The sequence below is a fragment of the Rousettus aegyptiacus genome, unplaced genomic scaffold (assembly GCF_014176215.1).
Source record: "Rousettus aegyptiacus isolate mRouAeg1 unplaced genomic scaffold, mRouAeg1.p scaffold_m13_p_8, whole genome shotgun sequence".
Lineage (NCBI taxonomy): Eukaryota > Metazoa > Chordata > Mammalia > Chiroptera > Pteropodidae > Rousettus > Rousettus aegyptiacus.
In genome coordinates this window covers 8196449-8223489 of record NW_023416311.1, presented here as the reverse complement: position 1 = coordinate 8223489, position 27041 = coordinate 8196449, and the positions used below count along the sequence as shown (strand labels likewise).

General features: G+C 52.1%; 1 long non-coding RNA gene across 1 annotated transcript; it reads left to right on the top strand.

The window, feature by feature from the left end:
* The first annotated feature begins 12582 nt into the window (after positions 1-12582).
* Positions 12583-24284, top strand: LOC118606385. Its single transcript, XR_004952332.1, has 3 exons — positions 12583-12651; positions 21880-22045; positions 22789-24284. It is a non-coding gene; the product is annotated as an uncharacterized LOC118606385 (long non-coding RNA).
* The last annotated feature ends 2757 nt before the right edge of the window (positions 24285-27041 follow it).

The following is a 27041-nucleotide window of genomic DNA, read 5'->3' as shown; positions in this document are numbered from 1 at the left end:
GGATCATTCATTGTTGTGGGAGGCTGTCCTCTGCATTGTGTGGTGGCGTCCCTGGTCTGTACCCAGGAGAAACCAGTAGAACCTAACCCCACCCCCACTGTGACAACCAGAGCTGTCCCTGGCCAAATGTCCCCAAGGGGCAAGAGTGATTTTGGGCAGCAGCCAGGGTCTAGCTCAGGGCTGGAACTTGGCAGGGTGAGAACAGCTGGCGGAAGAGATGAACAAATGTCCATCCAATACCACGTCGCCCCTCTCCAGGCATCTAGCCTGTCACCTCAATCCTCACAGCAGCCCTATGGGGTCAGAATTAGATCCTCACTTCACAGATAAAGACACTGGGGTCCAGAGAGGCTGAGTGAGTGGCACCAGATCACACAGCAAAGGCGACAGGGTAAAGGATGCAAGTGCAGAGTGGGCTCCCTCGCCACGGCTGAGAGGACCAGGGAGCAGTTGGTGTCAGGAAAGGGCATAAGCTGGATCCTGAGGAGAAGGTTGAATTAGACGGGGCAGGAGGTCTCAGGCAGGGAAACCCCAGAATGGAAAGGCCTGTAGGTCGGCATTTGAATGGCTCGCTTAAGACTGGGGGACTCCTGAGAGAAGTGAAAATGCATACATAAATGTTCTCAAGAGCATTATTCACAATAATCAAAAGGTGGAAACAACCCAAATGTCCATCACCTCATGAATGAAAAAGAAAACGTGGTCCATTCATACAGTGGAGTATTATTCAGTCATAAGAGGAATGAAGTTTGATACATGACACATGCTACGGCATGGATGAGCCTTGCAAACATGATGCTAAGTGAAAGAAGCCAGACATAACGGGTCACATATTGCAGGATTCCATTTATATAAACTGGCAAATCCACAGAGACAGAAAGTAGATTAGTGGTTGCTTGGGGATGGGGGAACGGGGGGACTGGGAAGTAACAGCTAAAGGGTTCGGGGTTTCTTTTCAGGATGATGAAAGTGTTCTAAAACTGACCGAGGTGGTGGTTGCACAACTCCCCATACTGAATACCAGTGACTGAACTTCACGTGGACGGTAGCTCATACAGGTTGTTCCAAAAAAAAAAAAGACTGGGCGGGGTGCTCCCAAGGTAGAGGAGTCAGGCTCCAGTGCTGGCTGTGCCACTGCCTGGCCGCGTGACCCTGGGCAATTCGCCTCCCCTCCCAGAGCCTCAGTTTCCTTATCTGTAAACGGGTACATCACTGGTCCCCCATCTGCTAGGGCTGAGGGGAACATAACGAGATAAAGCGTGCAACTTGCAACCGCCGTGTGACTGCTCCATATGCGGCAGTCACTGGACCTCAGACTCTGGGTGTGTCTCCTGCCCACCTGCTTCTTCCCTTAGACTCGAAAATGCCTGATCCTGGAATGGGACGATTCCTTGAAATCTGAAAAGACTGTGCAGGCTTTCCTGGCCTGGGAGCAAACAAAAGCCTTGACTGTTGTGCGAGTTCCAGATCTTAAAATCCTGCCGGCCTTCTTTCCCCAGGGCCAGAAGGCCCGGCCCGTCATTTACAATATGAGACTCCAAATGATCTGCAATGGCAAACTCATGCTGCTACCACCTGGGGCCCTCAGATCCACGGGCCCCACTGTTTCTGGTGGCTTTGGGGATCTCAGAGAGGCAAAGAGAAGCTGGCACTGACCCTGCAAAATAATGCAGCCTGGTGGGATGGGCTGGTGGGGGGACCCCACAAAGAAGTGAGTGTGTGAGGAGCTGGTTTGCGCACAACGGCCCCTCAGAAACCTGTCCCCAGGGAGAACAGAGGATCTCTATTGACATGGCTGAAGAAAGAACTGTCTGTATTCTGTTAGGACCTGCCCCCACAGGCTCCAGGCCAAGAGCGCGCAGTGCAGCATCTATTACATTTCTAAAATTACGCCTAGGTGGCAGGGAGCAGGAAAGGATGTGGCGGGTGGGTGGGCAGGCAGGAAATCTTTAATCCGGCTCTGTGTGCCCCAGCCTGCATGCCAGGCAGCGGGGAGGGCCCCTCCAGCAGATGTCGGGGCGGCCGCAGGGATCAAGGGCCCTTTTGCGCACAGGCTGGGCACTCGACTGCTTCTAAACATTGCTGCGCTGCCTTCCCGGACGGCTCGAGCTTTCCATGGACCCAGGGACCAGGGAGATACGGGATGGCGTCCGTGGGCAGTTTGAGGAGTAAATGAGAGAAAGAAAAGTCCTGGTGGTGGAAAAGAAAAGACCCTGGTGGAGCAGGGTCACTGTACAGGGTTGTGCACTGCACAACTGCAGAGGGGGCGCTCTCAAATATGGGGTCACATTGTGTACAACCTATACAACCATTCACGGGGGCCTGGCCTGTAATGGGCCAGAAGAAGGACCAGCTGGCGCAGGTGGCCAGGGCCTCGCACTTGGGTGGAGCTGGGGGATGTGAATGAGTGGCCAGTGTGTATGTGGGGGACAGAGCAGGGCCTCATCACAAATGTCAATCCTGATTGAAATAGTTAGACCCTCTCCCCAATGAATCACTAAATCTAAGGGGTGGGGGAGAAGCGGAAAAGCAAAGAGGGTAGGAGCCTCGGAACCTGTGGGATGCCCCACCACACGGATATAGTTGCCAGAAAAAAATAGAGAACTCTCCATTATAAATTTGAATATCAGATGAACAGTGACTCGATTTTAGCATAAGTATATCTCAAATACTGCATGGGATGTACTTATGTTAAAAAAAAATTATCTCCTGGTTACCTGACATTAATATTGAACTAGGCATTCTCTCTTCTTCTTTGCTAAATCCATCACATCTCCCCCAGAGGACATGCCCATAAAAGCTCTTTACTACCCACCACTGTCTGGAAATAGCTACTGAACCGGCAGCCGGCTGGGAGGGTATCACGCCCCCCACCTCGCCAGTGTCCTGGCTGCTGTGAGGGAGGCAGGAGAGGAGACGGGAGAGCACAGCTCCCCACACGCGAGTCACCGCAGCGGCCTTCTCACTCCCTTGGGGGTTCTGAAAGCGCCACCTGGCCTGGTTAAGAGATTTATTTGGATATGGGAGCCCAGCAGGGACACATGTCCCTGGGGGAGGACAGTAACACAGTCCCTGAGTCTCGGGAAAATACAGCACTGCCCACACCTCCGAAACTGGAGGACCTTGCGCAAGGCCTGCTTGCTCATCCCAGATTTATGGTTTGCAATTGGGCCTCTCCGATAAGGCAGACCAGGTGGTTTCCCAGCCAGTGACACTGTGACTCCTGGGAGGCTCGGTGGCCTTAGGCTCCAGTGTCCTCTCATTTATCTGAGATTGGGTCATCCAGGGGTCAGCCTGGGGGCTGGTGCCCAGGCCCCTCTGGGCTGGCCCGGGCAGGCAGAAAATGAGGAAGAAAGGGCCTTAGGCAACTCCCAGGCGGTTTCCAACTGGCTGAACTTTTGAGAGGCCACCTGTGGCCAGAGCAAACCACATGTGGCCAGTGGGCGGTACAGCCAACCCAGCTGGCAGGACACCCACATGCACAGGGAACCTGGACAGAAAGTTATCCAAGGCCCAGACAGGACAGGCCTGGATCCTCAGCCCCAAGAAGAGCCCTGGCAGATCGCAGGGGACTCTCCTTGCCTCAGCTCGGAAACGGCCACCACCGGCCACCACCGAGTTCCCCACTGCCGCTCCCCACTTCTCTGTTTGTCCGAGCCCCTGGGGGGGGGGGCAGGCCGGAGGCGGGGACAAACTGAGACGGCATTCTTTAAGAATGAGTCAGCCCTTTAGGCACAATTCCACTCTGTTAGACCAAAGGCTATTGGGCCCCGGAGGACTTGCGGGTCCCCTCCCATCACCTCAGAATCTTGTTCCCCAGGGAGGCACGTGGGCACTAGGTCCCTGCAAAAGCTGTGGGGCACAACTGGGGGCCTGGGATGCCCTCTTCTCACCGGAGGGCAGCCAGTTGGGTTCTTGACTCCAATTTTTGTTCCACTTGTGACCACTGTGGGATGGACAGAGGGAAGGGCGCTCACATGGGCAAAGAGACCAGAGCTCCCACGTCACTTGGGGGAACTCACACTGCAGCCGGACGGCAGGTCCCCGGAGTTGTTTTCTCCTAATTATCTGGGTAATGCGGTCACAAACTGTTGTCCTGCCTGTTTAGACCTGTTCTGTCACAAGCATCAGCGATTCACACTCTCCCCTTGAACCGCCAACTCCCAGAGGGCAGCAGCCTAGGGCCGGGCTCCTGGGAGAGCCCCAGAGGGAGAGGGCGGTCAGGGCAGGCTTTCAGGAGGAAGCAGCTCCTATGGAAGCCAGAGTTTGTTGAGGGAGGAGCAGGAAGGGCATTGTCACAGTGAGATAGTGAGATGGGAGGTGGGGTGCATGCACATGCTCAGCAGGCAGGTAATCCCCAGGGCAGTTCAGGCTGGTGAAACTAGGAACACTGGGGTGGGGGTGGGGAGCCAGAGAAAAGGCTGGACAGAAAAGAGTATCCTGGAAACCGATCTGGACTAGGGAGCCGGCCTCGCCCTGCCACATGCTACAGATGACTCTGGCCAAAGCTACTTCACTCACTGGACCTCAGTTTCCCCAACCCTAAGATGGGAACAATGATAGAAGTGAACATCACTGCTCTGTGGGGTCCCTTTGCTCCCTGCCAGGTCCTGGGATTTGCACGTTTACCCATTCACTTGCACATCTCATTCATCTCACGCACCACTAAGAACTAGGTGGCACAGTTGTCCAATCACCGTACAGACCGGGGGGTGGGGGGTGGGCGCGGCAAAGGCTCACGCAGGTTCAGAAAGCCCAGGTCCCAAGGCAAGCTGGCTGTGAACCCAGATCCAGCAGCACAAGGCAGAAGCAGGAAGGTCCCTCTGACCTCGGTCTCTTACCCATCTTCCCTGAAGCAGGGGAATAAAATCCCCATGTGACAGCCACCTTCCTGTCCCAGGAGGAAGGGAGACGCTCTCATCAGCCAAGAGAGCTGAATGACGAGCCTGGTTAAAGTCACCCTTATCCTCCCCGTTACTTCATCACCAGTTACTACCCCAATAAAAAGCCCTCTTCCTGTCATTTTTCACATATTTATTGCTACTTTGTCTCAAAGGTACAAAAGCTTCCCACTCTGGTCATTCTTCCGGTCTTCTTTCTCTTGTGAAGACCCCCGAGAACTTGTAAAAATTCAATCAAATGTGTGTCCTTTTCTCCTGTTATCTTTGTCAGTTCAACTTCCAGGGACGCTAAGAGCATCGAGGAAAACTTTCCTCCCCCACATGGCAATCCTGGGGGTTCCCTGGCTTGTGGCTGAGCCCCCTAATCTCTGTCTCCATTAGCACGTGGCCTTCTCCTCTATGTCTGCGTCCTCCCCTCTTCTTATAAGGACATCTGTGGTTGGATTTAGGGCACACCTGGATGATCCAAGATGATCTCACCTTGAGCTTCTTAATTACATCTGCAAAGATCCTTTTTCCGAATGGGGCCACATTCACAGGGTGCAGGTAGGCACACCTTCAGGGGTGGCTCCATTCAACCTACTGTACCTCCTCGCCTCTGGGAGAGAGGACTGGTCAGAGGGGACCAGACCTTAGAGATGTTAAGAGCAAATCAACTGCGGGAGTTGTGCTGAGGGAGGGGCTTCGTGGGAAAAGCTTTACTTTCCAGTGGCTTCTCTGAAGAAGCCAGAGCCCTCACCTCTTTCCAGAGTCTCTTTCTAGAGCCTTGCCATCCGGGCGGGAATGGCCAACCACACGCGGCTGCGGAGAACCGGAGGCGTGGCTGGTCTGTGTGGAGCCGCGGTGAGTGTCCGACGCACCGGTTTCAGAGACTTAGCCCAGATAAAAAGAAATGTAAAATCCCTTACATCGATGGCATGCTAAAATAATAACATTTTGGATAGATCGATTTAAATCAAGTTCACCCATTTATTTTTTAATGTTTTTAACTGGAGTAAAATTCACATAAAATAAAATGGACCATTTTCAGGTAAATGAATCAGTGGTGCTTAGTATATTCACAAAGTTGTGCCCCATCACCGCGATCTCATTCCAAGACACCTGACTCGCCCCGGGATGGTAACCTGGACCCACCAGCGGTCCCTCCCCTCACGCTGGCCATCACTAAACTGCCTTCGGGCTCCACCAATCCACCTGTTCTGGATATTCCATATCGGTAGAGTCATACAACATTTGTCCTTTTGAGTCTGGCTTCTACTGAGCATAAGGTTCATCCATGTTGTCACGTGCATTCGAAATGTGTTCCTGTTTAAGGCTCCGTAATATTCCACTGCATGGAAAGACCACGTTCTCTTCTCCACTCATCCACTGATAGACACTTGGACTGTTTTCACCTCTCGGTTATTGTGCATATCTCCTTACTTTCGTAGATGTCGCCTACTAGAAAATTTTAGGTGGCCCATGTGGCACGTATTACACTTCTATTGGATCAGCTCTATCCTAGACAGACAGCAGAGAGTTGGGGCCACTTGGTGCCAGGGGACACCTGGCTTCCAAGACCTCATGGAGTGTTCCTGCTAGACGGGCGGATCTGCGTGCCTCACCCATAGCTGTTTCTCCAGTGCCCCGCTCAGGGTACCAGTTCCGCCGCTCTCACCGAGCGGATGCTCAGTAAACATGGACGCTGGGGAGGGAGGCTTGCACTGGGACTCTGGGGGAAAATTGAGGCAGGAAAGTCCAGAGGAATGGGGATGGTAGGGAAGGAAAGAAAGGGGATCCTAGAAAGAGAAGTGACTCCTGGAGCCTCATTTGTCCTTTGGTCCAAGTGGCCTGGATGGCAACTCAGTGGGAAAATAAAGATGTGTATGAATAAAAATATGTATTTGGTCTTTGTCTCGGGTCCCTAGCACAGAGCCCATAAAACTCTTGGAATTTCCTGAGTGATAAGTGTCTTTTGTATACTGTTGAGATGACTTTAAGGGAGACACAGGATGGGGGCTGGTCATCTGAAAAGCTAATCAAGTGATCGGAGGGTAGGACTTCCAGCCCCATCTCCTGACCTCTGGGGAGGAGACAGTGGCCAGATTTCAATCACCAATGGCCAACGACTTAATCAACCGTGCCTGTGTAATGAAACCTCAATAAAAACACCTAAATCACAAGGTTTGGGTACTTCTGTGGTGGTGAAAACATTCATGTGCTGAGAGGGCGGCGCACCCCAACTCCACGGGTTTGGGACCTTTCTAGACCTCGCCCGATGTCCCCCCCTTCACCTGTATCCTTTTATAAAGAACATAATATAAAGGACAGCACTTGCCCGAGTTCTGTGAGCCCTTTGGAGCCCTCCTAGCGAATTACTGAACTTGTACTTGGCTGAGCAGAAGTGCAGGTGGCCCAGGGACACCATTCATGGCTGGCCTCTAAGTGGGGGCAGTCTCGTGGCTCTGAGTCCTTCACCTGTGGGGTCTATGCTGATTCCAGTCAGTATCAGAATTGAGCTGAATTGTAGGGCACCCAGCTGGTGTCGGAGAATCAGCGAGTGTGTATGATGAGTTCCTCTGGGCTTTGTTGCACGGGATGGACTAACAGCAAGATGGTTTTCTTCCTGGTAATGAACCTGAGTAGTGCCCTGGCCTCCTGGTGAGTGGACTATTTCGGGGCGGGGTGGGGGGAGGGGGCGCTATGCAGGCCTGTCATGAAGATGGATGGGAGGACCCGTGTTGAGAGCTAGCATCACAGTGGGCTCACAGGAAGACATTCCACGTGGTATTATCAGCTACAAGCTGGTGCCCCAAGGGCCCTAAATGTCATGTGAACAATGAGCACCTCACTCTGCGTGTGAGAGGCTGCCTACTCAGTCCCCTTCAGGGACCAGACCAGCAAGAGAAATAGGAGACGTGAGCAGAGTGTAATCACAACCACAGGGCATTTTAGCTACTTTCACACTTTTGAAGATGATGTGGGCGAGGGGCGTTTCTATTCTGTAAGAAAATCAGCAGCCCAAGTGTCATGAAGTGAGAAACTAAGTGATCCTCAGCCTTTGTTGGGGAGGCAGACAATATGGAGTGGTGGGGACTGTGGCAATCTGGAGAGCAAGGCCCCGCTGGCACTGTCATTGTCATAGCTGCCAATCCACCATCTGTCACCAACATGTATGGCGACTCTCCAACTGTGACTTTCTACCTGAGGTTTTTCTCTGGGGAAAACTGGCGGTGCCAGGCAGTTAAAACCCCAGATGCGGCCCTCCACCAATGACTGGAGGTGGAAGAAATTACCCCAGTTCCCTTAGGCAGCACGACTCCAAAGCAGTGCATCTCCCAAGCGCCCCACATGTCCTCAGCAGGACTGAGCCCGAGGTGCCAGCAGAAACGACTGCTCACGGACACCCGCTGTCGTGTGCTGGCCCCCTCCCTCCGTGCCTCTCTTCCCCAGCTCCCATCAGTGTTTCCTGGAACCCCCTCCCTATATAACTGCCCAGATGCTGCTCTGAGAACCTGCGCCTGGGGTGACTGGATGAAGATAAGGGACCAACCGCTCCTTAGCTGCAGGCGCTTTCTGCCGGCTGGGACGGCAGGCCCAGTACTGCAGGGCCTTCCGATCTTTTCAAGGAAACCAGAATCCAGAGTTTCCTGTGAAACCTTATGCATTTTCATTGCCAGCTCAAATTAAATAATACTAAACAAAATAAGAACAAAAGAAAACATGACGGTGGGTTCCCCACCCTCCCTCCGTCAACTGGCTAGTCGAGTTGTTGGTGGCTGGTGAGCAGGGGACACAGAAAGCTGTAAGTGGCGGGGACTTGGTCAGTCGGGTGCTTTGGCAACCCGCCCTGGTGGCCTGGGTGGAGACAGGCAGAGGAGGCCCCGTGGTAGGCTGGGCAGCATGGACTGTTTATGGGACCCCAGCTGGAAGCATCTGGAGGGCCTGGCGTGGCCGCCCGTGGGCCAGCAATAGACACAGAGTAAACAATCAGCCTGAATGCTTTTCCAAACACGCAGACCCTGAGCCGCCCTCAGCCTCTCCTGGCTCGCCGGGGTGGGGCGAAATCCCAGGACCCCTCTATCCGCCTGACATCCAAACTCAGGCCCAGGAAAAACAAACTCGGGGCGGCTAGAATGCCCGAGGAGGCAGCCGTGAGAGCGCCACTTCCAGACCCCACACTTGTGAACGTCTTTTTAATTCTGTGCAGATGTAGGAGGCCGTCTTGACAGATTCCCATCTCCCTGCGCTGCCCCCTCCCCTCCTCTCACAGAGAAAACAAAAAGGGTGTCTCTTGAGATTGTTTTTGCACCATTTCACATGGTTATTTAAAGCCATTGCTTTTCTGCTGCCTTTTTGGAATTTAAATTAAGAATACAGGGTGTCAAGAGTGAGGGTAAGCGATGTATATTTTTGGTTCTGTGAGTTTGTTGTCCTACAATCAGCCAAACCCTCTCATGTCTGTTTTAAATTGTTTGATGCATTTAGTAGATTTTAAGGTGGAACTATATTCACTAAGGAAGGAGAAGAGGAATTCCCGGGAGCTGACCTTTAATGGGCCTCCATGAGCCACAAATTTCCTACATCGTTAGCTCATTTAACCCTCCTTGGGACCTGAAGAGATGCAGAGCATTGTATTATTAAGATGTCTTTTGCTTACCTGGGATAGAAACCTACATCAAAGGGAATTTACTGGTTTGCATAATTGGAAAAGTCATGGTAAGGACATCAGGCATAGCTGGATCTAGGAGCTCAAGTGCTATCAGAAATCTCTCTCTCTCTCTCCATCTCTTGGCTCTGCTCATCTCTGTGACTGTTTCAGTCCCAGGCTTCCAATCAGCCTAGCAACTCCAGTAGAAAAAGTACACCTCCTTCTCAAAAACTTTGGCAAAAGTCCCATGGCTGAATCTCATTGGTCCAGCTTGGGTTATATGCCTGTCCTTTGACCAATCACTATGGTTGGAATGATAGAATTGCTGAACACGTGCTCACTCCCAGAGTTTGAGAGGAAAAGCTCCACTAAAACACAGGTAGGGATGGGAGTTACCATACCCAGAGGGGTGCTGAACACCGGGCATTCAAAAATAACAGACGGCTACCACCGCGAGGCACCTGAAAGAACAGACGACTTCCCAAGCATCAGCGGGGCTGTCCTGATGGTTGCCCAGGTTGTGCCCTGCACATCACTAAGCAACTCCATTTACATTCACTGTCATCACATAGATAAGTGTCTTATGACCGAAAAACGTTATTGCAAAACACAGCCACAGTATTTTGTGACTCTCACTATCAAGGGGTAGAATCTATTCCCTCGCTCCTCAAGTCTGGGCTGACCTTGTGACTTGCTTTGACCAACAGGATGCAGTGTAGGTGACACTGCAAATTGTGAGGCTAGGCCTTCGGAGGCCAGGTTTCCACTTTCACCCTCTCGGAATGCCGCCCAGCGCCAGCGTGTAAGGAAGGGGCCCGCCCATGGGAGGATGAGAAGTCGCCTGAGGGAGAGCCTAGGTGTCCCGGCTGCCCAGCTCTGGACTGAAGGACTCCAGGAGGCACAGGGCAAACTGCTGCAGTAAGCTATTCCAGCTGGGTTCAACTCGTCGAAGCCGGGGAGTCGGTTTCCCAGAACCCCCTCCCTGTGTGATTCCAGTTACTTGGCCAAGAGAGGAACGTGCTCAAGATCTGTAGGGCAGAAGTGAAGCAATGGATGAAACTGTCTGAAGGGCACGCAGTCACTGCGATGACAGTGTCTCCTGGGAGGACCTCCTAAATAAACCACGTGCACCCACGTCCTTGTCTCAGAGTCTGCTTCTGGGGGACCTGAATCTAAGACAGGCTTATCAGGGGACCCCGAGTGCCCTTGTGTTGTGTGCTGAAGGAACCCAGTGACAGCTCCAAACAGAAAGAGATAAACCTTTCTTTTTAATCTTTCATTCATTCATTCAACAAACGCTCAAAAAACTCCTCTACGAGCCAGCACATGGGATAGGAAGAGCCCAGAACTTGGGGTCTGCCAAGCTGGTGCTAACCTGGCCCGGCCCGAGACAGGGGCAAGTCACCCAATCTCTCAGAGCTTTACTGAATCCTCGCAGTGGTCCTCTGAAGCAGAAAATGTCACGGTCCCCACTTTTCAGATGAGGAAACGGGCACAGAGAAGTTGAGTGACTTGCTCAAGGTCACATAACTAGTCAGTGCCATGCCAGAGCCAGGATTCGAACCCAGGAGTCACCTCCAGATCTGTATTCTTAGCTACTTCCTCAGGAGTTCTGGGCTGATTGAGGAAAGTCCCACAATTTAGGACTTGCTCTCATAAATATGTTTAGTTTCAGAATACTTGTGAGAAAAATCTTATTACTTTACTTTTTAAGTCTGATGAAATTGGAATCTGACCCCCCTTTCCAGGGAAACAGAACTTTGTCACTCAGAAGCCTACCACCCTAGAGACCCGCCACAAGACTCTCACAGGCAGCCAGGTCTCATTCCCCAAGGACCCCGGATACAGACAGCATCTCCTACCTTTGCTGACAAAGCTACCTTCTTCCTAGCCCCACCCCAGGCTCTTGGGGCTGAGTCACCTACATGAACAAGGCTGATCATGGCCACTGTTTCAGTATTGGTCATGTGACCCACACTGAGCCCATGAGACTCAACCCCAAGACTTTTGCTGGAGTTACTTTCCAAGAGGAATTCTCTACTAGGCCGATGAGATGGAAGCCTGGGTCTTCTAGGCACCGTCTTCACCAACAGGTGCAGAGAATGAAGCTGACACAGAGGAAAGCAGTGTCCAGAGATGGAGCGAGATCCCCAATAGCACTGCCTCAGCCCCCCTGGATCCAGCCGTGCCTGAAGCTACTTCACTCCCAACTTTCCAGTGACAGGAAACAATAAAATATGTTCTGCTTTGGCATAAGCTACTTTTAGTAGAATTCTGTTATTTGCAACCAGAATGAGTCCTGACCATTGTATTAGGCTTTGAAAAGCAAGGCCTGTTGATTCTCCACTGGCCCAAGGCAAACAGAGCCCTTCAGAAAGCAAAGACACAATTGCTCTTTGAAGGAGATGGAGAGAGGAAAAAATACTTCTCATTCTTTTGTGATGAATCAATAGCCAAAATAAGACATAGTTCATTTCTCAAGCAGGTTATCCTGCCTAACAACCATTACTTATCCCGGCCTCAACCAGCCCTGAGGTTGGTGTGGCCCCAGAGAACCTGCTACACTTGGAGCCTCCCAAATTTTCCAAGGTCACGTGAAAAGAATGTCTGTGTCATCGTTCCTTTCTCCTCTAGCTCAGGGTCCTGGCAGCTGGGTTTTCTAAAGCTCCAAGAAAATACCTTATAGAATGTCCAGGCAAATCAACACCCAACAAATCCTTGCAACACACGAGGAGGCCTCTGGAAATCTTGCCTCTACAGGAAGTGTTCAAAGCAGTTGGTCTTGCCCCTTCTTACTGCATGGTGGGCTAGAGCGGGACCTCTGAAGCAAAGGGCGGGGAGCGGGGGTGTCTTCGGGGCCAGATGAGGAATGGCTTATAAGGCTGAGCCAAGCAAGTGAGACCTTCTGGAAGGACTGAGGACATATGGGAAGATTCTCAGCTGGGGAAATCAGACATGACCTCATCTTAGGTTAGTTCCCTAGAAACAGCCTGAGATGAGGATTTGGGTGCATGCGGCTTGCTGAGGGGGCGGTTCTCCAGCACAGGATGGGGAAGGGGAGGAGGGAGACAGCTGAGAGCTGCTGGCAGCTGACATGCACGATGGCGTGGTAAAGACAAGGTAGGCAGCCCCTCCTCTCCTCCTCGGGACCACGTACTTGGCGTCAGGGAAGGGACGCACTGACTGGTTGCAGCTGGGGTGGGACGGGTTCACAAGTGATGGTGTGGCTCGGTGGCTGAGTGCCCAGGGCTTTGGGGGCGGACAGAGCTCAGTTCAAATCCTGGCTCTGAGGTGCTCAGGCTCCTGTCGGGGCTGCAGTGGTACACAGCTCCCAAGACATGGTACTGATGAAACACGACTGTGTGTTAGATGCCCCTCCACCCAGAGCCCAATGCGTGGGAAGTGCCCCAGGCATGGGGGGCTGTGGTGGAAGTTTCCATATCAGTTGCCAGGCATATGTGTGAGTGAGGTGTCTTCCTGGACCCTTCCCAGCAGCCATAGACACTGACTGACCTTCCATGCATGCCCTGGTCATTGGGGTGTCCAAATCTCTGTGTTGGGGAGTCCTGGATCCCCATTTCCTTTCCCACTCTCAGTCCCTCTGGATGGAAAAGGGCCTCGACTGACATGAGAATCAGGTCTGGAGGATAAAGAGGAGCGACTCGGTAACAGATGCAGGAAGTCTGACCTTAGCCTTGAACAGAATTGTTCCAATGAGCCCTAGACCCTGAGGACAAGTTCCAGCCCCTCGCAGGCCATGCTCTGGGGGGGAGACCTTCTGCCTTTCACTGCTCACCGTGACCCACCTCCTGTGTCAGAATACCTTCGAGTCTCTGTTCCACTTGCTCCTGCCCCCGGGCCTTTCTGTGCAGGGGCTCCTCTCTCTGCCCAGAGTGCCTTCCCCTGTCCACTTGTCCTCCTGCTCTGGCCCCAGGCCCCCCTGACTCCCAGACCCCAGCCCCTTCCCGTGCCCCTCCCACCTCCCCGCCCTGTGCCATCGCTCTCCTTCCTCAGGGGCCTCCCCCTCACGACTGAGCGCCCTTCAGGCTTCACTGACTGGGTATCTATAGTGCGGGTTCTCAAGAAAACGGTGTGGCTGGCACGAATGAATGAAAGCTGGCGAGTGGGGCGGGCGGCCCCCTCTGTCAGTGGCTAATCGGGTGCTACCACTAATTATATTCACTTACATTGCGCCAAGCGACGTGCTAAGCCAGTGACACCGTCCTCCAGGCTGATTTTGACCATGGTTTGGAACAGCCAGGCATTCCAAGGTATATGTATACTGCACATCTTCCCCATCAAATTAAAATCCACCATTTGCCTTTGCCGTGCGGATGACAGGTAGCACCCCATGCGTTAGCAACAGCTATGATAACAGCGATCGCTGCTGCTCTTCATGTGCCCAACTCAGCTAAGCACTGTCCAAGTATTTTTGATATTAAGGTCCCTGTTTTTCATTTGTGGAACCTGGGGCTTAACAGCTTACAGTCATCCTCGCGGAGCAGGTGGTGGAGCAGGGATTTGAACCCACCGCCCAAGGGGAGGTGGCTATAGGTGCTGTGCCAGTTTCCTAGGGCTGCCATGACGAATTACCCAAACCGGGTGGCTTCAAACAGAAACGTCCTCTCACCATTCTGGAGGCCAGAAGTTTGAGATCGAGATGTCAGCGGGCCCGCGCTCCCTCTGGAGGCCTTAGAGGTGAATCATTCTCGCCTCTTCCAGCTTCCAGTGGCTCCAGGCGTTCCCTGTCTCGTGGCTGCATCACTCCAATCCCTGCCTCCGTCTTCACGCGACCTTTTCCTCTGCATCTCTGTGTCTCAGATCTCCCCTTCTTTCTCATATAAGGACACCAATCGCTGGGCTTAGGGCCCACCCTAAGTCTGGGAGTATCTCATGTCGACTGCTACAGAGACCCTATTTCCAAGTAGGATCACATTCATAGACACCAGGGGTCGGGCTGTGGCCATGCCTTCTGGGGGGTTACTATTCAATCCACTACAGGGGCAGTGAGAGCAGGATTAAGCACCCGGCTGCCCCTCCACAGGGGCTGAGAAAGAGGAGGCAGGTGGCAGGAGCAGGGAGAGAGATGGGGAGGCACAGGGATGAGCAGGGACAAAGAGCGCCACCAGACGACTTCATTCCCTGCTGGAGCTGGAAACCCGTTTACAGAGGAAACAGCTCAGGGAGGCTGCGAGGCTCCTGCAGGCCCAGCTGAGGACAAACAGCTGCATTTGACTCTGTGGCCCCCTAGAGCCTCTTGCTGCCCCACTTGTACCTCTGACCCTCTGGCCAAGCATTCTGGCACCTGAGACACCCCAAAGAGACAGACCAGGCCGCCAGCCAGACTCCAGGCCCGAGGGAGAGGCCACCCAGGCCTTGCTCTCAGTTCTGCGAATGCCACGGGCGCTGGTCCCTCCGAGGAGGAAAAGTCCAGCCCCACGTGCCCGAGACCAGGAGACTGAGACCATGGCCCCTGCCTAGTGGGACTTTTCCAGGGGCCTCCTTGACCCCTGAAAGGCCGAATGCCTAGAATTCCACTGAAATTCCCAGGGCGCCCACTCCCTCCTTCTGGCCCCGATAGAGGAAACAAAGGCTAGCCCTGGAGTCCTAACATGGGGAGGGCCCAGGTCTGGCACGGGGGCTCCATTCCCTGAGACAGGAAAGGACAGCCCAGTCCAGACCCCCCGCTGCAGGGCCTGGTGATGGAGGCCTCTTGATGCCTATTGCACCTGTGTACACGTGTGTACCCCCACAACCACACGGCCACACGGGACCACAGACACGCCACATAATGCCTGACCACACACGTGTGCGACGCCCTTCCCCCCACACGCACATCATGCTAGCATGGAACACATGTGGACAGCCCCCCTCCATGTGGACGTGGGCAAGCCAGGACCCTGTGGGCAGGAGCCGGTGTAGCCCAAGGGATGACTGAGCGCCAGCCAGCCTGGATTTGAACCCTGGGCAAGTCACTAAGCCTCTCTGTGCCTCAGTTTCCTTATCTGAAAATCAAAATATAATAGTCCCCACTTCAAAAGGTTGTTGAGAGGATTAACTTAGTTAATATACGCAAGCACTAGGAAGCCTGGCATGCAGGAAGTGCGGTGTAAGTGTTTACTATAATTATAGCATAAACACATTGCTGTGCATGAGGCCACCTACCTATACAGAGACACGTGTAGAAGCACATAGTAACTCCAAATGAAGACTCACATGCAAATGCACACATCCATGTATGCACACACAGGCATCCATGCACAGAGAGTTGCACGAAGATACACACTCAGAATATAAAAACAGATGCTCACCCTCCACAGGGAGGTGTGTACACGCAGTGACTCTCGCAAACACACCCGCACGCATGCACGCAGACACCGAGCAGCAGGGGACCCTCCAGACAGCCCTAGAAGCTGGCTCGCTCCTTTTCTGTGCTGCCCTTTCCCCTCCCCCACTGCCCCACTGCCCAGCTGTGTCATTTCTCAGGTTACGCACAGGCTGGTTTCTGCCTGTCTGACCACAGACACACCCAAGGCACCCACTGCTCGCTGCCCTGCCCTGCTGCGGGCTGGGGGCAGCAGGTGGGAACCCCGCCGGCCCTGCCTGGGGCCCCTCTTCCTCAAGCTGGGCCCCAGCGGCAGCCTCGGACCCCAACTCTCTCTCTCTCTCACCAGAGAAAACAACAAAAACTCAAACTCGGAGCAGCAACTCCTGCCTCCGGGAGGGGTCAGAGTCCCCAGCAGGACCCCTTTTATGATCTGTGCCCCACCCCAACCCTATGGATTGAAACCTTTTGTTTATGGGACAACGAAAAGCATTTCTGATCCAGGACTCAAGCCTAGTCCCCTGAGGCCGGCATGTGGGCCTCCCTGCCGTCGCCACACTAGGGCAAGAGTGGGTTCTGGGCCATGTAAACCGGGGCGTTTATGGGAGAAGCAGGAGGGTGGGAAGAGCAAGATGGGGTGGAGTGGGGGCGGGGGTCGATCGCAGGCGGAAGGCTGAGTGGTAGACATGAAAGGGCATTAACGCAGTCTCCAGCCCTCTCCCTCCCTGGAGATGGGTGGAGGGGTGGTTAAAGTTCCAGGCTTCTAATCGTCACTTCGTCTTTCGGTAATCCCCCTCCCTGGGCCTCAGTCTGCACATCTGTAAAGGGGCTGAGAAAGCAGCCTCTGTCTGTGGCTGCCCAGGCTGTGCCCCTTCCTGCGCCTGGAGAGACCCCCATCCTTGTTTGTCTCAGGGGAGAACGTTCTGCTTCCCACTAACATAGGAAAGAGGCACGAGAACTATACGAACTGACTAAATACTAAACCAGGTTGTGTGCAGAGCCTGCTGCGTGCTACTGGACACGGGAACTTGGCTGATCAGCTTACGACCAGACCACAGGGGACCTACGGGATGATTCCTGAAGAGTTGACTGACAACTACTTCCCCATGCCTTTAACGCAGCGAGTACCCACGCCAGACAGGAAACACAGATTTAAAAACAGATAGAAAGCGCTCGGGGGCTCTCTCAGTCTGTCTGTGGAGTGTTACTCCTTCTCTAATGAACTTTCCTTTTGTCTCTAACACTGGCGCGGACTTGAATTCTTTCCTGCGTGCAGTTGAGGACTGTCCCTTTCCTGGTGTAGGACTTGCGTCCCCGGGGAAATCCATCCCATCCTGCACCACCACTGGGAAAACTGAAGCTGGCAGCCTTGCATTTTACTGGCCTCCTGCCGCCACCTGAGAAATCAGGGACGCGGGCCCAGAAAGAGTGGGCACTGGTGCCACAAAGAAGCAGGAATAGGGGCTCCACTGCGGTGGCAGGGACGCCCACCTCCTGAGGCCAGGCCTGTAGCCCACTTTCTAGACCACAGTCTATCGGGAGCCATTTTGAGAAGCCATTATGAGGCACGAAGAAGTCACGTAGCTAAAAGCCATGGTATGGCTGATGAGTTTAAAACAATGGTCACCTTGGTCAGCCTCATAAAGTCGCCTTTTAAGGTAATGGAATGTTATACTACCATGGAAACAAGAACGTGTAGGATCTTCTAATTGACAAGCATTGTTTTAGATATGTATGGTGTGCTTTGCTATGGTAACGTGGTGATTGATTATGGTATTCAAAAATCATGTAAATAGGCTATGCTAAATAAACTCAGGGCTGCAGCTCTGACTGTATGTCCTCCCAGAAAGATCTTTCCTGTCTTCTCTTTTTTCCCTTAGGCTTCGCCCCCCTCTTTCAGGTGCTGTTGGATCTCAGCCGGCTGGCTCCGGCGATAGTCAGCGCTGGGGGCTGAGTTGTCCAGCATCCTTCCTGTAGATCCCTCTTCTGCTCACATCAGCCAGGTCTGTTTCTGTTGCTGGCAGCTGGGGACCAGGGCTTGTGCACGGCCTTGTAAGGCTGCTGTGATGAGGGCCTGAAATCATCCACTGGAGAACTCAAATCACGTTGGCAAGTCTTCTAGTACCACGTTACTAGCCCAGCTCCGGCACCAGGCAGCCAGCAACCTGAGCAAATCACACCGCCCCTTGGGCCTCAGTCTTCTCAGCTGAAAAATGAGATAACGGTTCTCCATCCCCTGTGACTTCAATAGATACTTGGTCTTCGTCCCCACTTCCTGATACAGAGCTCCTACTTCAGTGATCTCTGCTGAGTGATGGGGGTGACAGGAGTACCCCACAGAGCTCTGAAGTCCCCTGGAATTTCCTGGATGACAGGAGAGTCTTTTGTTCTAATGAGGTGACTCCGGGTGCGCTCTGGGGGGTGGGGGACTGTTGGTCACTGGAAAGATAAAGGGTGATTTAAAGCTTGGAACTTTCAGCCCCTACGCCCATCCTCAGGGAGAGAGGGAGGCTGGAGATTGAGTTAATGATCCTTCATGCCTGCGTGATGAAGCCTCCATAAAATCCCTAAACTCCGGGGCTCAGGGGTCCTCTGAGTTAGTGAACAACCACACACTAGGCGAGAGGTGCACCCAGCCCCATGGGACAGGAGTCCTGCACTCGGGACCCTTCCAGACCTCACCCCGCTATCTCTTCATCTGGCTGTTCACCTGTGTCCTCATAATAAACCAGTAAGTGTAAGGTAAGTGTTTACTTCGCTGGGGTGGAGGTTGTAAGAACTTCTGACACAAGTCAGGCAGAAGACGGGGACATTTCCTGGGGACCCGATCTGGTGTCTGAAGTGAGGGCAGGCTCGTGGAACAGAGCCCTTAACCTGTGGGGTCTGATGCTAACTCCAGGTAGTTTGTATCAGAACTGAATTAAATTTCAGGACATCAAGTTGGTGTCCAGAGAGTTGGAGAACTGGTTGACCTGAGGGAAATAAAACCCATGCATTTGGGGCCAGAAGTGTTGTGAGTTTTCTTTTACCCCCAGAGGGTGGATGTGAGGATTAAACAGGGTAATCCGTGTAATGAGCGCTCAGGAAGTACTTCCCATTGGTAGTCTCTGCCTTCACATGGTAACGGTGTGCCTTATTTGGATTTTATCAAGTAAGAACTGGGTGGGGGTCCTTGAATTCAAAGGATCCATGGACTTAGGGAAAAAAATCACATCTTTATTATCACTAGCCTGTAACTAAAATTTAGTAGATAACTTCAATTCCTAATGTAGCAACACCCACGGTAGTGTTAGACTTGTGACTTGTCACCATCACAAATCACAGATGTTTTTTATATCCCATGACTGTCGTTGCGGACATATGAAGCAGGCTTTAGGTAACCTGTGTATATAACCTCTGTATTTCATTATTCTGCACTGAAAAAGATTATACTGAATATTCAACTCTGGTTATTACAATACATGCCAAAGTGTTTAAGGGGATGGGTACTAATGTTAGCAATTAACTCTGAAATGCATCAAAAAATAAAGCGGCTAGATAGAGTTATAACTCAGATGGATGGACTGACGGACAGATGATGAAGGGGTAAGCGATAAAGCAGATATAACGATATTATGTGGCGATGGGAACATATGCGTTCACTATATAATTCTTTCAACTTTTCTGTATGATTGAACATGTTCACAATAAAATGTTGGGATGAATGATGTTTAAAAGGGATAAAAGGATGACACTGAGAAGGAAAGGGACATTCGAAGCATGGGCGAAGGAAGAAGACTCATCTTAAAGATCGCCTTTATCGCCGAGTCCTTATTACAATCAGATTATGTAGAGAAGGGAATGAACCAAAGAAGCACGAGAACCAGACACATAACACGGGTCTTAAGTAACTGTAACATTAGGAAAAACATCCAGGTCTCCCTGTGAGGCAAGTTCCCTGCCCAGAGCTGGCCTGGCAGTGTGGTGGCCCTGGTCACGCACGCCACCGAGCAGCCGGGATATGGCTGGTGGGAATGGAGACGTGCTGTGAAACACACACAGCGGATTTTGAAAGCTTGGTACCAAAAAAAAATGGAAAGTATCTTAAGAATTTTTAAAAATATTGACTACATGTTGAGATGTTAACATTTTAGATAAAGTGGACAAAGTAAAACACATTGTTGAAATTAATTTCCCCCTGCTGCTGTTTACTTTTTTCAAATGCAGCTATAAGAAAATTAAAATGACTCACGTGGCTCATATTACATTTCTACTGGGTAAGACCAGTCTAAAAGAAGTCCCCACTGTGCTTCTAGAATTATGCGCGCATTTCTCTTGTGTTTCTAGAATTATTCTCATTCTTTCAGTGGCTCGTGGAATATGAGTGTGCCAGCAAATACAGAATTGCTGTCCTCTACTTATCTTTGGGGTACTGCTGTTTTCATTTTTCCTGTGGTCAGTACATCTGGGAGACACACTGTTGAACTAGTGCTTAAGTTATTTGGAAATAAAGTAAAATCTTTATATATTTTTTTGAAGAACTATCCAGTGCCAAATCAACAGAAATAAAATCCAGGCACATCCTAAAAAAGAAGTTCATGGGCTTTGCCAGATGGGCTCCCAGGAATCGGGGCGTCCCAGCTGGTCCCCTGCCTTCCGTTTGGGGATCATGTGGTTTCTGATCAGGGTTTCCTTCCCTAATGATCCTATCACGAAAAGATGGTCATCATGAAAACAGGAAGCAGCATGTGAGGTTTACCTGACCCTGCTGTGTGGGAGGTGGCCCTGGCAGGTCAGGCACAAAGTTTGGCCCTTCTGGTCCTTGACTCAGAGTAAAGAGTCCTGGGGACTGATCTGGGTGAGGTGACGGTCCTCTCTCCTCTTGCCAGAGCCTGGCAGGAGCTAAGTCAGAGCCTTGTACCCTACGGATTTACCACAATGGAGCCTGGGCACTGGGGACACCTGAGCTCTGGGAGGTGGGGCCAGGCTGGGCCAGTTGTCACTGCTGTCGGCCACGCATTGGGAAGCATTTCCCGCACAGGGGCCTTCACTGCCCACCTCTCCAGGCCGTCTTCCTTATTAACATATTTCGAGTACTTTCCAGGTGCCAACACCAGATAAACATTATCTCATTTTGTCCCTACACACCCCCCAGGCAGGAGCTATCACCACATTCCCTATTTAGCCTATAAGGAAACTGAAACACAGACAGGTTAAGCACTGGTCGCATAGCTCAGGGCCAGATTCGTGACAACCACAACACCCTGTTCCTTGAGGAAGGGCCAGAAACCCAAAAGGACCCTGCCTCATCCCAAGAAACAAAGTCCTGCCAGGGAGGGCACAGCCCACTCCCCAGCTGCTCTACCAGGGAGAACTGCTCCTCCCCCACATGCCCCACAGCCTGAGGCCACTACCGCCCACGAGCCACTCGGCCAGAGGGTCTCCCCCAGCCACCCCTGAGCCCGACAACCGCTTCCTCTGATCATAAGCGTCTCTGGCCTCAGACTCTTTCTTTCCAACCCCTTCCCTCATTACCGAGTGAACTGGGGCAAGTCACTTGACTTCTTTGTGCCTCAGCATCCCTATCTGTAAACTGGGGACAATGACAGGCCTATCTCAGAGTCATCATGAGGTCAAAGTGAGTTTTTGATTAAAATACCCATACACACGCATATGTAGTAATATGTAGGGCTTACCACGGCCCCCAGCCCAGAGTCGGTGTCCAGTGCTATTTAACTACCATAATTATCACCTGCCTCCAGAGCCAGCACACCGGAGGGGACACTGGAAGCCCAACGGCAAATGTCTGAGAGGCCTGAGATGGTTTCACAGGCAGATCTGATTGCGTCCCTCCCCAGCCCAAGGTCCTGTCATACCCCCCACCCCCATGAGCTAAGAATGAGGCACAAACTCTTTGGGCTGCCTTAGGGGCCCAAGCTAATGGCCCTCACCCTGGGGTCCCAGCACATGGTTCTTCCCTGTTGTGACATTCACCACTTTCTATTAACTTTGATATGCTTGTTTTTTGATTGTCTCTTCAACAGAATGTCTGCTCTGTGAGGGCTGGGACCTCATCGGGTGCTTCTGGCTGGATCCCCCAGGCTTAGCATCGCACCCAGCACCTGGTAGGAGTTTGGCAAATGTTTGTGGAAACCAAATGCATAAATCAGTGGATGGGCAGATGAGCAACTTAGTATTATGAAAAACTCTGTAAGTACCAAGGGATGCATGCAACGCCACAGATCTCTGGAAGGCTTCCTCTTTGACTTGCCACCGGCCCTGGTCATGCAGGCAGCTGCAGGTTTCCCAAATCACAGCTCTTTATCACAGCTACGTCACCCTTGTACACTGCACCAGGAGAAAGAACCAGCTTCAAGGTCTTTGTACTTCATGTTGGGAGGGGGTTATGACATCCCTCAGGTACGTCACAAGGACACTCCGTGGGAAATCTCATCCTAACTGCTGAGTCACAGCCGAGGGTGTCAAACTCAGTCCCCTTCCTGTTCCCCCCTTCCTGCGTGGCTCAGCTGTATTCAAGAGTGCTTACTGGCAAGGCACTACCAGAGAGGAAGGAAGAGAGGAAGCCCAGAGGATGGAGCTGGTTTGTGGTGGGCAGCCTGGACCAGTGTCCCGTGTGGGGGAGAGAACTACGTCATGATTCTAGGAATAGCTCGGCTCACGCGGTGCCTACGTTGTACAGGGTTCCAGTTAATCCTCACCCACAGCTCTGTGAAATGGTCAGTTCTCACCAGTTCTCAGGTGTAGAAACAGGGCTCTGAGAGGTTACATTTTGCCCAGGGTCACACGGCTGGCCAGAATTACCTAGAGGCTGGGACTCCAGAGCCTCGCCCACAGGTAGTCGTAGACTATCCTCCGCCATGTGTCAAGTGCTTAGAACACATCACCGACTTTAATTTTTTTACAACAACTTATGAGCTATATGTTGTTTTTAGCCCTGTTTTACAGACAAGGAAACTGAAGCTTGGCTGGGGGAAAACAGTTGCCCAGAATCTACAGTCGGGGGCTGGCGGAGGCGGGATTCAAACCCAGTGCATCCCTAGCAGCCATGTGCCTACCTCTGCACCCAGCTGCCTCCTTCATCATCTTAGATCAGTGGCAAGGCTCTGGGCTTCTGCACAGTTGGGCAACGGGCAGATGAAGTGATGTCCAGGCCGAGGACACGGAGCTGCGGCCAGCCCTGCCCCCAGCCTCACAGAGTCTCCACCTCTCGCCCTCCACTCCACCGCCTTCCTCTATTGGACAAGCCCCAACAAGAGTGACCTGTGTCTGCATGCACTGAAGCAGGATCACAACACTAGGGACATTTGCTAGTGACACCCCAGGGAAGTTGTGGCTGGGGACATGCTAGGAGTTGGCTGCCTTCCCCACTTAGGAACTAGGCTAGAGGAGTCAGTGACTTATCCCCTGTCTCAAGCTGGTGGGTAGGAGAGCTTCCAGTCAAGTGCGCCTCTCACTGCCCCGAGGGGCCCTCTGGTCGACCTGGGCCCTCGGGCCATTCCGCACCCTCCAGGCTCTGCTTTCCATCGGCTGATGGAGCCTACCTCCTTTCCAGAATCCACGGAGGACCCGGGCTGTTCCTCCCACCTGCCTGTGTCTCCTCTGTGGTTCCAGCCCAGGCCTGTGGCTCTGCCAGCACTGGTGCAACTGGTCACCAAGTTAAACACCCTCTAGTCACATGTACGGTCTCCTGCCTTGGCTGTCAGAAGCCCCCCGCCCCCACGCCCCAACCATGGGTACCCTTTTTAGGGAGTAAACGGAGCTAGAATAAGGGACAAGTGCTCAGGGATGGACAGATGAACTGATCGCCTGAAAGGAGGCAGATGGGGACACAGGAGGGGGGCCCAGGCAACTACACTAAGAAAAGAAAGCAGGCAATATACACATGAACTGTTGGTACCAGATGTGAGCAAGGCAGATAAAGGAATTTGTGTGACTGCAGAGCACAGAGCAGAAATAAAATGCCCTGATTACTCATGGGCCAAACATAGTCCCCTGGAGGCCAAGTGTGTGACTTTGAAAGAAATATCCCGAAAAGGCCTGGCCCAGTTGAGAGTCTTGGAACCTTTTATTTTTTTTAAAATGGCTTTATCAAGATACAATGCACATACCATACAATTCACCCATTTAAAGTGGACATCTAGCGGTTTTGAGAACAGCCACAGAGTTGTGCAACCATCGCCATAGTCAATTTTAGAACATTTTTGTCATCTCAGAAAGAAACCCTTTAGCTATCACGTCCGTATCCCTCATCTCCACTATCCTGAGCCTTAAGCAGACACTAAACTGACTTTCTGTCTCTATGCATTTACCTATTCTGGACATTTCATGTAAATGGAATCATGCAATTTGGGTGCTGATCCCAAAGGGGTTGGGGGATGCTGCTGGTCAGGTAAAACAATGTGACAGGCACTGTAGGTCCCTGCCTGTCTGCTCAGAGGTCCTGGAGCTCTAGGATCCTGCCTCCTACCTCCAAGATGCTGCCTAGGTCTCCAGGAAGGGGGTTTTCCCAGGTCGAGAGGGCAGTTAGTCTAGAATTCCAGGCCTGCGACGGTGGCCTTAGGCCCACCAGGTTCTAATCTTCTGAGATCATCGGTCCTGATGGGGAAGGTCAATTTCAAGGCCAGATAGAATATGGGAACAAGAATAAACCACCTGGGTCATTGGCCTGTGCACTCGAGCTCACCTGGACACACATGTATGCACACATCTATACAAGCGCGGTATATATACAAGTGTGCAGAGGGGACACACATGCGCACACGAACAGGGTTGTACAGGCAGGGAGGACTCTGAGCTGCAAGCGACAGAAATGCGACTCGAACCAATGCAGGCATAAGAGGGAATCTGCCGGCTCATATTTACGGGATGGATGGTAGGGTCCAGAACCAGGCATCAGAAAACACCAGAATTCTCTCCCACGTCTCATGTTTCTCTCTGTGCATCAGCTCCACACAGCCAAACCATCTTGCCCGACTTGGGCTCACACCTTCCCATCCTTGTGCCAGCTCCAACTGGCAAAAAACCCAGGGAAGGCTTCCAACTGGCCCATCTTAGGTCACATGTATACATCCCCGGATCAATCACTGTGTCCCAAAGAAGCAGAGTGGCAAGGACTGGTCCCAAGATAGGGAACTGCCATACGGAAAATCACTGTGAGCTGAAAAGCCACCCCAGTTTGGAAGGAAAGCCCAGTAACGGCATGCTCTGGACAATTTAGCCTCTCAGTTTCCTCATCTATAAAGCAGGAGAAATAATCAAACCTGCTCTAGCAGTGTTGTAAAGACTAGATGAGTTAGTATGTACCAAAAACTTTGCACAATGCCTGGCCCGTGGAAAGTAATACCAGGTTTACCTGCGGTTGAATATTACTATTATTACTACTATGTCCAGAGTCAGCAGGGCGGTGCTGGGAGGCCCGGGTCTTCCCCACTCTGCAGGGAAGAAAGGCCACACAGAGCTTTTGCAGAACTGCAAGAATCATCAGACAGTAACTTTCTGGAAATTGCCTCAGGGGACTGAGAAAAGCAAGGGGGTGTGCAAGTCACATCTACCTATCACCGGAGTAGAAGTCCAAACACTTGTGCCCACCGCATCTTGGTCTGTTGCCAAGAAAAATACCACTTGGTCAAGCGCCAGAGGGAACAACGCTCCACTCGCAAGGGGAAAGGACAGGGCAAGTCAGCCTCAGCAGTGGTCCACCGCCCCCCACAGCCTGGGGGTCTCTCCCGCCAGCCAACACGAGCCATTGCCCTGCATGCGTCGCAGAAAGGACCCTTTCCCCTCCCCACGGGAGACAGATATAGCGGCGGGTTGGCCAGGTGCCGTATGACGCACGTACATACTTAAGTAGAACAAAGGCACACACATTAAGTCAGAAACAGGGAAAGACATGCCCCACACAGGGAGATAAGCCGGCAGGGACTGAGCGGGCTCTCTATCTCCCAGCGAAGAAGTGTTCCAAGGCCAAGGCCCACTTTCAGGCAGCCCAGTGGCTGGACAGGCTGTTGGCTCCAGATGCCCTTCCTGGCCTAAGGCAAGGCGGACCAAACTTAAAGACCTTCTATAGATGGGGGAAACTCAGAGGTTATCTCAATCCGGGGCTTCTCGACCTCAGCCATACTGACATTTGGGGCTGGATAATTCTTTGCTGTGGAAGCCGTCCTGTGCCCTGGAGGACATTTAGCAGTGTCTCTGGTCTCTATCCACGAGATGCTAATAGCACTCCCCACTCCTGTGAGTTGCAACAACCAAAAATTTCCGCTGTGGGGTAAGATGGGCTGAGAGAAGCACTGATCAGGATAAACCTTGTCAGATTACAGATGCGGAAATGAAGGCCTAGAGAGGCGAAGGAAGCGGAACCAGCCGGAATCCCTGCCTCGAAGGTCGTCACCCTCCTTTCAGGCAGGCAGAACCTGAAGCTCAGTGAGACTTGCCCTGGGCCACACAGCAGGTAAGTGACCATCAGGGCCAGATGCCCAACTCTAGGCTCAAGCAGCAACCTGAGAGCTGAAGGCAACTTCACTGACGGAGTTCTGGTAAATAGATGACAAATGCTGGCCAATTTTTAAATTACATCTGTTGACATGTCAATTGTCAGCTGTAAACATCTGTGTGTTTCTGCTGGGGTCGGCTTGGCTCCTTCCAGTTTCTGCGTCAGATGTGGGCAGAATTACAGGTTTCTGAGCTGATGCCCCAACTTTGGCTCATATTATCCTGGGTCTTGGTGGGCAGGTGGCCCTGGTAGATACATGACTACCTGTCACAATAAAATCATAAGCTGTAGGAGCTGGATGCATCCTCATAATGTATCTGATTCAACACCTGTGTTCTCCAAGTGGGAAACTGAGGTCCAGGGGAGGCAGGAGCACCCCACTCAAGGCTGCACAGGGAGCTGGACGGACTGGCTGTGCTCACTGCTTGTTTCTTAACAACTTTATTGAGATAGAAGTCACCCACTTAAAGTACATAATTCAATGGCTTTAATCTAGTCACAAGAATGGTGCAACCATCACCATCATTAATTTAAAAACATTTTCGTTACCCTTTCCAAAAAGCCCACATCCAGGAGCAATCATGGCCCCACCCCAGTTGTCCCCCCAATTCCTCCAGCCCCTAGCAACCACTAATTTCTGTCTCTATGAATTTGCCTATTCTGAATATTTCATATAAATGGACTCATACAATA